Source organism: Oryctolagus cuniculus, chromosome 6, assembly GCF_964237555.1.
Source record: "Oryctolagus cuniculus chromosome 6, mOryCun1.1, whole genome shotgun sequence".
Classification (NCBI taxonomy): Eukaryota; Metazoa; Chordata; class Mammalia; order Lagomorpha; family Leporidae; genus Oryctolagus; species Oryctolagus cuniculus.
The window spans coordinates 111,809,962-111,822,083 of record NC_091437.1 but is presented as its reverse complement, the minus strand read 5'-3'; the positions used below and the strand labels follow the sequence as shown (position 1 = coordinate 111,822,083).

Genomic DNA, 12,122 nt, shown 5'->3' with positions numbered 1-12,122 from the left:
CTGCACGCTGAGACAGCAACCATGCCTCACTGCTTCCTCTTCTTCTTGAAGATGATGACATCTGGCACCGGATATTTGTAGCAGAAACAGTGATAACTTCAGAGCCCTTATGTGTGGCTCAAATTTCTTTCTTGTCATTTATTTTGGAGTTTCACCCTTGCCAAATTATCCAACTAAAACTAGATTTCCTCATCTATAAAATGGAGATTACAAAGTTACCTGGCAAGGGTAGGTTTCCAGCATACTCACCATATATTAGATAATCCATGAATTATAACAATTATTTTCTCAACTACTTGAACATTTTAATTGATTGTCTCAGAATAGATGATTTATTTTTAAGCAGTAGAACATAAAGCACCCAACTTTGGATTTATACAACCAAAGTTAAATAACCTTGATTATAGAAAATTTAGGAAATAAATAATAATAAATAATAAAAATATGCATAAATAAATAAAAAGGGTTTACTTTTTTTAAGATGTTATTTACTTATTTGAAAGGCAGAGTCACAGAGACAGACAAGGAGACAGAGAGAAAGAGATCTCCCATCCACTGGTTTATTCTCCAAAGGTCCACCAGGACTGGGCTTCTTCTGGGTCTCCCACATGGGTGCAGGGGCCCAAGGACTGCTTCCCCAGGCACATTAGTAGGGAGCTGGTTGGGAAGTGGAGCAGCCAGGAGCATAACTAGCATCCACATGGGATGGCAGCATTGCAGGAGGTAGTTTAACCAGCTGCCAGAGCACAGGCCCGTTGTTTACCTTTCCAGTTGGTGTACTTGGTGCATGGGGGAAGGGAAACAAGGCTACTGTCCCTGACTCATTATTTGTCTGAAAACAATTCAGAGGAAGAATTTAGTTCCACTAAGTAATGCCTTCAGTAAATTTCCTTCAGTCTTTAGCTACAAAATGAGATAGTTGGTCTACATTCAAAAAAAATTTAGAAGTTCCTTTTAATTCTTACAGCATGATTCATCAGCTGCTACTCCACAATGTATCCTACATGGCCTCTGATGAAAGTCAGCAAGGGCAACCTTGGGGCAGCTGGAACAGGCCCAGCAACATCAGCAGTAAACGCACTATGAGTGTTTCTCAAACAGGATTCTCAGAACAGCAATAGGTGTCCCCTTCCAAAAACAACCTATCCAAAATCCAAGAGCTGCTACATTACTAGGAGGTCCCAGGTAAAGCAGAAAATGTATACATTACTGTGTACCCATCACTATGTGAAAGTCAGTGGGATCATGATACAATCATAAAACACCTTGTAGCTCATTGTAATCATAGTGGTGAGATCCATTCATTCAATAATTATTAATGAATACCTTTAGGTGTTATAAAGCAGAGAATGGGGCAAAAGCAAAACAAGTACCTAGCATACAAATAAACAACAGCATAAAATTATGTGGTAAAGGCAGGATGCCACCAAAGTACTCTTGAGGCAGAAGAAGGTCCCTGGAAGAGAGTTCTACTTTCACTGAAAATTAAAACTTATATACTTCACTATATATTTTTTAAAAGTATATTTATATACTTCATTATAAAACAATGTAAGTACATGCTGCCACTGACTGCTGGATTTTTCTCCTTACACTTAAGCAAGTAGGAGAGGAAGGAGTGGCAAGAATAGGGAGAAAGACAATTATTCTATACATATGGACAGTTTTTTTGTTTTTTTTATAACTTTCAAAGTGTTCCAATTTACAAAAACCCTGAGAGTTCCATGGGACAAAGGAATACTAAATGCTAAGAGTTTCCTATGTTCTATCTATGACTCTAACATTAAACACTCAAGTACCTGCTTCGATTGCCCCAGAATATGTAGATAATTTTCAGAACATCACTAATTTTCAAAACAATGCACAGTGTCTACTAGGAGAGAAAAAAGAATTTGTTTCAAAAAAGTTCAAGTTACTCACCCAGGGTCACCAAGCTAGTAAAGGGCAACACCAGGGCAGGAGTCCAGTTTCCTCCTGGTCAAGCCCAGTGCCCCGAGGACTCAACTCTCCCACTGACTATTACTTAGTCTAACAGTAACATTCTCTAATGGATTTCCTTATGGCTTGTTACTTAGTATATCAAATGTAATATTCAGTCTGACACAAATAATGAAATAAAACCTTTATAATTTGAGAAGGCAAACAGTAATATCTTCCTTATTTACTTTAAAGATTTATTTATTTATTCTTAAACAAATGTAACCAGGATAACAGTAGTTTGCCAAAGGAGTAGAGGAACTGGAATGGTTTATATTTATGTGATAGCAGTTCGTCCTCCAGAAGATAGTCCACTAGATCGTAAATTACTGAAGGCTAAGCATATTATTGCTAGTCCACCGCACAGGTCCACTGCACAAGTAGTTCAGGACTACCTTAAAGTCACAACACTCATTCTCAGGAATCTACTGCACTTAGTTGCCAAGCACTTACATTAAAGGGATTTAAACAGACCTTGTCCTGTACTTCATAAGAAAGTGATGCCAAGATTGTCTTTTTTATCCCAGATACTCAGATACTATCCCAGAGCAGGATACTGAATTAGGTGAAGCATAAAAGAACATAAAACAGATAAAGGGCATGATTTCTTTGCATGTGAGAAAGGGACAGACAGGAAGGATGAGTTTAAAAAACTGGACGCTGGGGTAGGCATTTGGCCAAACAGTTAAGAAGACAGTTGGGATACCCAAATCCCACATCAGGGTATCTGGGTTCAATTCCTGGCTCCGGTTCATGATTTCCAGCTTCTAAGGATGCAAACTCTGGAAGACACAGTGTTGGCTCAAGAGATTAGCTTTCTGCTACATATGTGGGAGACCTAGGAAGGGTTCCTGGCTTAAAGCTTGGACCCTGTTCCAGCTCCACCCACTGCAGGCATTTGGTAAGTGCAGTGGATGAGAGCTCTCTTTCCCTGTCTCTGACTCTCAACTAAATAACTTAAACATTAAAAACTAGGAGCTGGCGCTGTGGTGCAGTGGGTTAAAGCCCAGGCCTGAAGTACCGGCATCCCATATGGGTGCCGGTTCTAGTCCTGACTGCTCCACTTCCAATCCAGCTCTCTGCTATGGCCTGGGAAAGCAGTAGACGATGGCCCAGGTCCTTGGGCCCCTGAACCCATGTGGGAGACCTGGAAGAAGCTCCTGGCTTCCAATCGGCATAGCTCCAGCCATTGCGGCCATCTGGGGAGTGAACCATGGGATGGAAGACCTCTCTCTCTGTCTCTACCTCTCTCTGTCACTCTATCTTTAAAAACAACACAAAACAAAAACTGGACTCTAAGGGCTGGTGCTGTGGTGCAGTAGGTTAATCCTCTGCCTGTGGTGCTGGTATCCCATATGGGCACTGGTTCTAGCTGTGGCTACTCCTCTTCTGATTCAGCTCTCTGCTATGGCCAGGGAAAGCAGTAGAAGATGGCCCAAGCACTTGGGCCCCTGCATCCATGTGGGAAACCCGGAAGAAGATCCTGGCTCCTGGTTTTGGATCAGACCTGTTCTGGCCGTTGCAGCCATTCGGGAGAGTGAACCAGCAGATAGAAGACGTTTCTGACTCTCCCTCTCACTGTAACTCTACCTCTCAAATAAATAGATAAAATTAAAAAAAAAATAGACTCCTGTTTTGTTATCAGTCACAACAGAATGGTTGGCATGTGGACAAATGTTGCAACTTCTCTAGCGCTGTTTCTTCAACAGTTAAGTCTCTTCCAGTTAATGTTCTATGATTCTAATTTAATTAGTGCAGATGGAATTTGTTAAAAAGTGGTACTAGGGGCCTGAGTTGTGGTGCAACAGGATAAGGGCATCCCACATGAGTGCCAGTTCAGGTCTCTGCTGTTCTACTTCCAATCCAGCTCCCTGCTAATGGCCTGGGAAAGCAGTGAATGGTGGCCTAGGTGCTGGGACCCCTGCCAGTATGTGCAGCCCTGAATGTGGCTCTGGGGTCCTGGCTTGTGCCTGGCCAAGCAGCCATTGGGGAGTAAACTAGCAGATGGACTCTCTCTCTCTCTCTCCCTCTCTCCTTCATCCTCTCCCTCTCTCTGTAATTCCACCTTTCAAATAAATAAAAAAACTTTTTTTAAAAAGAAGTGGTACTAAAAGACTTTAAAAAAATATAATAGAGGGGCCTACGCTGTAGTTCAGAGGGTTAAAGCCATGGCCTGCAGCGCCGGCATCCCATATGGACACTGGTGCAAGTCCTGGCTGCTCCTCTTCCAATCCAGCACCCTGCTAATAGGCCTGGGAAAGCAATGGAGGATGGCGCAAGTGTTCGGGCCCCTGCACCCACATGGGAGACTCAGAAAAAGCTCTTGGCTTCTGGCTTCCTCCTGACCTAGCCCCAGTTATTACAGCTGTGTTTTTGTTTTTGTTTGTTTTTCATTTTTTCCCTTCTTTTTCTTTTTTCATTTTTTAATTTTCTATCTTTTTCTTTTCTCTTCTCCTTTTTCTCATCCTTCTTTCATTCGCTTTTTTTCTTTCTCTTTCTTCTTTTTCAAGTCACATAGATGTGTCCATAGCCTGAGCACACAGAAGCCTTGCTCACAGGCTAGGGTGAGGCTTCCATTGTGCTCTGGTCCACAAGCGAAACCAGGCTGGCCAGCAGAGATTAGGATGGACCCCGTTGTGGCCACTGGAGGAGTGAACAGCAGCTGGAAGATCTCTCTCTCTCTCTCTGTCTCTCCTTCTCTCTCTCTCTCTCTCTAACTCTGCCTCTCAGATAAATAAATCATTTTTTAAAAAATGACTTTAAAAATTTAATAGAAAACACCATATTTCCTTTTTTTGTCTTTTTTTATTCTTGAAAACACCATATTTCATAATCAAGAGGATACATGGAAAGAAAAGGATAAAGTTTTCCAAACTCAGCCTCTATTTCCCACTATCAGCAAAAATACAAACCTAGATATTCCTGACTAGTTAGATGCTCTTGTTTGAAATTGTTACTAAAGTCCCAGATGACTTGAAAAAAACAATGTACTTCAACAAAGAAAGCACAGGACCAGTCCATCAAGTATATGCAACGTGATGAGGAAGAAAGCCTTACTAATATCCAAAGAATCTCACATTATGAAGAGTTCGTATATATCCCAGTAGCAAAAGAATCAGCTTTTGGTCATGCTTTAAAGAAAAAAAGTTTCCAAATTCTTGAACTATACTGAGTAATATCTCAGTAGTGATACTGTTGCTGACACTTAGACATCAGAATTGGGGAAAGAAGCTATTACTATGAAAGTGCTGACACATGATCACTCTTACTTCAAAAATAAGCTCAAGTATGGGCACTTTTATCTTGTCCTTATTGCTACAAAATGAGCAATCAGCTAAGACTCCTTCCTTAATTTCTCCAAATAATTTCTAAGATATACAGGTCTATTCCATGATTCATAGCAGGCAATGGAGTTTACTTAATATGTGCTTCAGGTTACATTTTTCTAATCCCTTGGCCACTGCATACACATTTTAGAAATGTCCCCGATTATATTTCCAAGCCTATCAAGTGAACAGTTCATTACAGGTTCACTTAGTGAGGTGTTAACAAAAATTAGAAGCAGTGATAATATCTAAATATTTACACACTTTATGAAACTTCCATCATGGCAAAGTTGGCTAGAAAGTACATATCTACAAAATGAAGCATCTTTTATCCTCAATTAAAGCCAGAGCTGCATCCCACAAGTGGAAATTTCAGTATGCTCTGTTGAAGAAGTTTTAAAATGATAAGCACTCACTACTAAGTGGCTGGCCAGCTATGCAGCAGGCAGAATGGACTGTACATTAAAGCACATAAACTTGCTTAGACTAATGTCCCTCAGGGTTCTTATTCCGCTCAAACCACTTTAAGAACCTTTTACCTTCAGGTGATGAACTGGCCATCAGAACGTCTCGCCTGCCTTAGTACCCACTACGCCCCAGCGCGGTTTCCAAAACCAGGCTCTCCTTCTTCACTTTTTAACTGGATATACATAATATTTAATTGGGCAAGACAGTCATAACATACCCTGTCACTATGTGCTCCTCTCTAGTTCATAATGCAAAAGTGATAAAAATCCCTTTAGTTTAAAGCTGGGACAACTACAGGCGCTTTAATTCTCAAGGTTTACAGATTATATATTAGGCAAAGATGGCTGCGATGCTGAAATACTTCCTGACTTCAAGAGTAGTCATTTCATGGTTGCTTAGTACATTTATTTCAACTGTTTACCTTTTTGGAAAATTCCCTTCCCAAGCAGCCTATTTGATGGAACAAAGACATAAGCCTCAGCCATTCTCACTCACTGCCCAAAAGACAGATAGACATTGGAATTGACTCCTGGCCCTGGATCTCAATCAGGTCTCACACCCAAGGCCTTCATACCCCACCCTGCATTCTTTTCCAGGTTCCCAAGGCTCTGCCCAGTTCCAGGAATTCACCTCTGCCTACTGCCCCCTACCCCCACCCCCATCCGTAGCCCTCCTAAAGTATAAAAAGGCTCAGGGCCTTCTGCCACGTGTTTCATCAATGTGCATGGGGCAGTTGGTCACCACCTCTACAAATCCATTTTCTCTGAATAAATTCGGTCTCGCTGTAAATTCATACACTGCCTCTTCTCTATTCTGTGCCTTTTTCCTAACATTTATGGTGCCCTGTGTGAGGAGGCCCCAATATGCAACTCTTTTCCAACAAGGGGCATCTAGAAAGGACTCATGGTGGTTTCTAGATGAAAAGCTAATACTCCCTTTTTTTCTCCAAACTACTTTTCTAAAAAAACCTTATTCTCTCTCTCAAATTCAAATTTTCTTCTTCACTTCCTGAGATCACACACATATCTAACTCCTGCCATATGAGACTTTCCATAGCATATCTCAGATGTGTAGCATCTGTCAAACTGCTAACCCCAATTCTAATATCAGGGCCCCCATTCCCCACTCATCAGGCCCATGGATCACCCCCCCAGGAGAGGACTGGCAGATTGACTTCACCCATATGCCACCAGTTAGGCGAGCACGTTACCTTCTGGTGATTGTGGACACCTACTCCTGGTGGGTGGAAGCTTTCCCCACTACTAACAAAAGAGTGTCCACCGTTTCCACTCTATTATTAAATGATATTATCCCAAGATTTGGATTACCTGCTTCCATTCAGTCAGACAATGGGCCAGAGTTTTCCTCTCAAATTACTCAACTAGTATCCACCTCTCTTCATATCTCATGGCATTTTCACATTCCTTACCCTCTCCCTTCTTCAGGAAAAGTAGAAGGGGTGGAAGAATGGAATTTTAAAACAGGCTCTAACTAAACTCTCCGCCTACGTCCACTTAGACTGGGTGAAACTCCTCCCTTTAGCTCTGTTAAGAAACAGATCTTTTCCCTGGAAGCCCTAATGCTTAGCCCAATTGAAATTTTCTGTGGACGGCCTCTCCTTTCACCTAACTTCCCTCCCCTATAGAACTCTGAAGCTATTCCTCCCTCTTCTTACTGAAAAGCACTCTCACTTATGGACCTATACAGACACATACCTACTCAAACCATACTCTGCCTCCCTACCCTATTCCTACCTTTCAACCTGGTGTCTGGGATTATCTAAAAACAAAATGAGGCTGCTGTAAAGACAAAGTGGAGTGGACCCTACCAGGTAATATTGACTACCCCCAGCTCTGCCAAACTCAAAGGGCACCCCTCTTGGGTACATTTTACTTCATTAAAACTAGTAACATCTCCATCATGTAAGTCTACTCCCACAGGGCCCACCTCTCTCAGGTGCAGGGGAGCAATGAACAAAACAAATATCACTGGGCCCCACTAGGTTACACTGAAGGGAGACCGACAGTAGGAAAGACAAAGAAGTAAAGCACATGGGATGTTAGGTGGTGGTGAGTGCTAATGAGAAAATGAAAGCAGTACAAGATATATTGAAGGTGGGCTGTAGCTTTAGATATTTTTAGAAACTTCTTTTGATAACACCATGGGGAAACATGTTTTTGATTTTCACTTCTTTTTCAAAATTGTGAAAATGTGAACAGGCAAGTTCCTCTTTACAGTTGCAGATAGCTGTTTTAAGGCTTGCTGGCTTTCACCTTGAAGTTTACAGGCTTGGTCAACAGAGACCATAAAAGCTCAGGAAATTGAGGTAATCTGATGACAATGCATTTTGCAACCACAGTGTTGCTTTGACAATTCCCACAGGAACTAGACATAACATATCCTTTTTAAAAAAGTACATTTCAAAATTATTTACTAAACAGGTTACATAGTATCTTCTAGTCTTTTGTATGGGGATATGAATATGCTAACTTCCTAATGCATATTGGCAAATTTGACCATTACACAGACTAACTTCAATGCTTTTAAAGTTACAATTCATAAATAGCTTCTCCAAAAAACTACCAATATCATTTCCTATCCAAGCTTCTTTAAATACATTTAAGTCAGTGAACTCAGCTTAAATGTAGTTATCAGAATCTTATCAAAATGTATACATATAATATCTGCTTTTGATTATCACTATTAGAAACTTACATGGTATAGTTAAATAAAATCTACGATAATTCACTTTCAGATGGAAATGTAAACCTCCTTATGAACCAATCTTTTAACAAATTTTCAACCAAGCATTCGACCTAATTGTTTGAATTTTAATCTCATTAGCAATCAACATAAGCAAGAATATAAAGGGAAAATATTGGTGGGAAGGAAGCCCCACTACAAGGTGAAGGTAATGGTGGGTTTCTTAAAAGAATGCTCACACTTGCTGAGTACTACCAGTGGAAGTGCCACTTGAAATATCATGCTATGATAAGCAGTGGTGGCCCACTGTAAACCTCAGGAGGTCAAAATGTCACATAATCATGTTTCACATCCAAAATTAATGTTTTTTTTGTTTGTTTGTTTTGCTGACAGGCATGCTTCCACTGACTAAAGAATGCTTTGCGGGACAGTGCTGTGACACAGTGGGTAAAGCTGGAGCCTGCAGTGCTGGCAACAGTTCAAGACCTGGCTGCTCCACTTCTGATCCAGCTCTCTGCTATGGCCTGGGAAAGCAGTAGAAGATGACTCAAGTCCTTAGGCTCCTGCACTCGTGTTGGAGACCTGGAATAAACTCCTGGTGCCTGGCTTCAGATCAGCCCAGCTCCAGCTGTTGCAGCCAATTGGGAAGTAAACCAGCAGATAGAAGACCTCTCTCTCTGCCTCTACCTCTCTGTAACTCTGTCATTCAAATAAAAATTTTTTTTAAAAAAGATTGTTTAAGAAAAAGAATTTTTTTTAGTTGTGGGAAAAAAAAGCCCAGTGACAATACCAAAAAAGGAAGATGGTTAAGAAAATCACCTATAAAGATATACGGAGGATTGATAGCAGCTGGGGTACAGTATGAACTGTGTATCTGGACAGATGCTGCAAATGAAATAGGGCAGGCATGATAGCATTAAAAGCATTGTGGCATATTTTAAAATATTTTAAAATGTATAATAGGTGTATGTCTACGTGAAAATGAGATGATTGCCTATGAGGCATTCACAGTGATAGAATCAGGAGAGGTGTCTGGTCATTAAGCAACCCTTTGGGACAAAGAATTATCTTCCCCATCCTGGAACCTCTTCCTCAGAGACCAGACCTGAGAAGAGAAATCCTGAAGAGAACTACACATTACATTGTGAGGTTGGTGTCAGGCACCTTTTAAGCTGCGAGCTCTTGAAACTCAGTTTCACCTCACAGGCAAAGAGCTTCACTAGGGCCTAGTCCCACAGAACCATCCCTTTGACGTTTCAGAGTAGGTGGGATGCATTTTTCCAGCTCATCAGCCAAAAGGAGCTGTCTTTTTAAAAACTTTCACAAAGGCAAAGAGTAGTCTTCAGCACCACAGCTCAGTGCCTGAGACATCTATTTGTGTCCCCCTATGTGCAATCATATGTTCTCTGTTGTCAGTTCCCTTGTCTTTTCCTGTCCTTGGCTCTTCCCTCAACCTAGGTGCTAGGCCTGCACAGAGTTCTATGTGGCTCTGACCAGCAGCACTCAGGAGTTGGAGTCAGTGGAGTCCAATGAATGACCACAGCACAATGCATGTAGCTATATATAGCTTACCACTATATGCCAAGCACTTTTCTAAGTGTTTTATACATATGATCTTATTTGATCCTCCTAACAGCCATCGAGGAATTTTTATCTCCATTTCACAAACACAGAACCAGGCCCTTAAAGGATAAGTATGTGCTGAAGGTCACACAGCTAACCCGGCTCCCAGCATAGACTGGAAACCTAGTCTCCAATTTACACCAAAGAATAATGGTCTTTTATGCTAATTCATTGAGCATGTGCCCTAAAATCAGACAGACATGGATTCCAACTCTAACCCTATGACCTCCGGTTGATTTGGCAAATTATTCCGCCTGGCTCTCCTGAGTATGAAACAGAATAACCATACCAGTAAAGTGTGTGGTTGTGTGTCTTAAGTGAGCTGACTTCTGTATGTACAGCACAGATGCTGTGGAACATCGTAATCAATAGTCGCTGTTCAGTCCCCCCCTTTCGCCCATTTGAGTATTCGATACAAAGGCAGCGTGAGAAGATAACAAAGAAAAGCAGAAGTTGCAGGTAATCACCAAGTGCAATATTAATGGTGGTTTGTTCGGTCCCTGAGGTTCTGGCACGCAAAACTAATCCAACTGTACTTCCTCCACTCCCCAAACACTGCACAGATTTTGGAACCCGGAGCAGGAAAAGGAGCTGCTAGGATCCGCCTTCTCACAACGTCGCTGCCTTCCCCGAAATCCAGTCACCCTTTCCCTCCCCACCTCGGCAGCTCCTCCTGGGGCGGCTCCGAAGAGCGCCCCCTGCATCTGGGCACTCGTTCGCCAGGAGCTTCTGGCAGCGGCTCCATCCCGCTCCCCGCCCCGGGAGGCCGGCAGGTTCGGGCACCGCCCGATCAGGTGCGAGACCGCAGGCCCGGGCGGTGCCTCGCGGCGCGGAGCTGAGGGCCGAGCCCCGGCTGCTCCCGGAGTCGACGGCCTCGTCAGGCCTCAGCCCTCCGGTGCGGCGGCTGGAGGGCTCCCGCGCGTCCCAGGGTGCGCTTGCGGTTCAGCGCCAGGGCGAGGCGGGCCCCACAGAGCCGAGCCGCCGGGCCCGGATTCTCCGATCAGGGACTGTTCTCCCTCAGGCAATCAGTGGGGTGCTGGGGCCACGCCACGCCCTCCCCGCGACCGGGAGCGTCGAGCACTCACGTGCAGGGACTGGGGTCTAAGTCCAACGAGGGTGCGGACCAGGCCGCCAGCGTTCGCAGGGTCGCCGGGGTGGCCCAGGCTTCACAGGAACCTGGGGCGGTCCGGGCAGAGGGGCGGGGCCCTGGGGCGGGGCTTAGGCGTGCCGCCGGCCACCTCCCCTCCCGCGGCTCCACCCACTCCGGCCCGAGCCAGCCTTGAAAGCCACTAGTTTGGCTGATGTTTCAAGACCGCCTTAGGGGTCACTCGAGTTTACCGAAAACCAGCACTTGGGTATAGGCTTTAAAGCTGATGGTTTGAGGGCACCAAAATAAAATAAAACATATATATTTTTTCTTAAGATTTATAGTTTCTTTTAAAGGCAGAGTTGCAGAGAGCCAGTGACAGAAAGATATCTTCATCTCCGCGTTCATTCCCCATCCTGGTCTCCCACTTGCCTGGCAGAAAACCAAATACTTGAGCCAATCTTGTGCCGTTTTCCCAGCCGAATTAGCAGGCAGTTGGATGGGAAGTGGAGCAGCGGGGACGCCAAGCGACGCCAAGCGATGCCCATATTGAATGCCTATTTAACCCACTGTGTCACAACTGCCAAGAACAAAATAATGTAAATAACTGAGGACATTTATACCATTTCTGAGCCGAGAGACTCTCAACATGAACATAGTGAAATACTCGCTCTTCACCGTGCTTGAGGGGGTTCAGTGTGCACACTACCCGTGTTATTTACATCCTCAATTTCATTTAGTCCTCACAACAATTTTGTGATGTATTTAGTGCAGTTACGCCCATTTTGCGAATGAGAAAACTGCGATGAATAACAAGCAATTTGGTAGCAACTTGGTAGCTGAATTGGCTTACTTGCCTAAAGTTGCAGATTCAACTCACTTCAAAGAGCCCACTTGACTGCCACTAGACTCAACAAACCACTGGAAAATACTGCTGC

At 43.4% G+C, this 12,122-nt stretch overlaps 1 protein-coding gene and 1 non-coding gene across 2 annotated transcripts in view; both read right to left on the bottom strand.

Moving 5' to 3' along the window:
• CPNE3 (copine 3) overlaps window positions 1-11,310 on the bottom strand; it is a 50,517-nt gene extending 39,207 nt beyond the window's left edge. Inside the window, exon 1 of the mRNA XM_002710675.5 lies at window positions 11,183-11,310. The gene's annotated coding sequence lies outside the window, so the exon portion shown is untranslated. The remainder of the gene's footprint in view (window positions 1-11,182) is intronic.
• LOC127490865 (small nucleolar RNA SNORA52) lies at window positions 4,486-4,609 on the bottom strand. Its single transcript, XR_007919256.1, has one exon. It is a non-coding gene; the product is annotated as a small nucleolar RNA SNORA52 (small nucleolar RNA).
• Window positions 11,311-12,122: the final 812 nt, after the last annotated feature.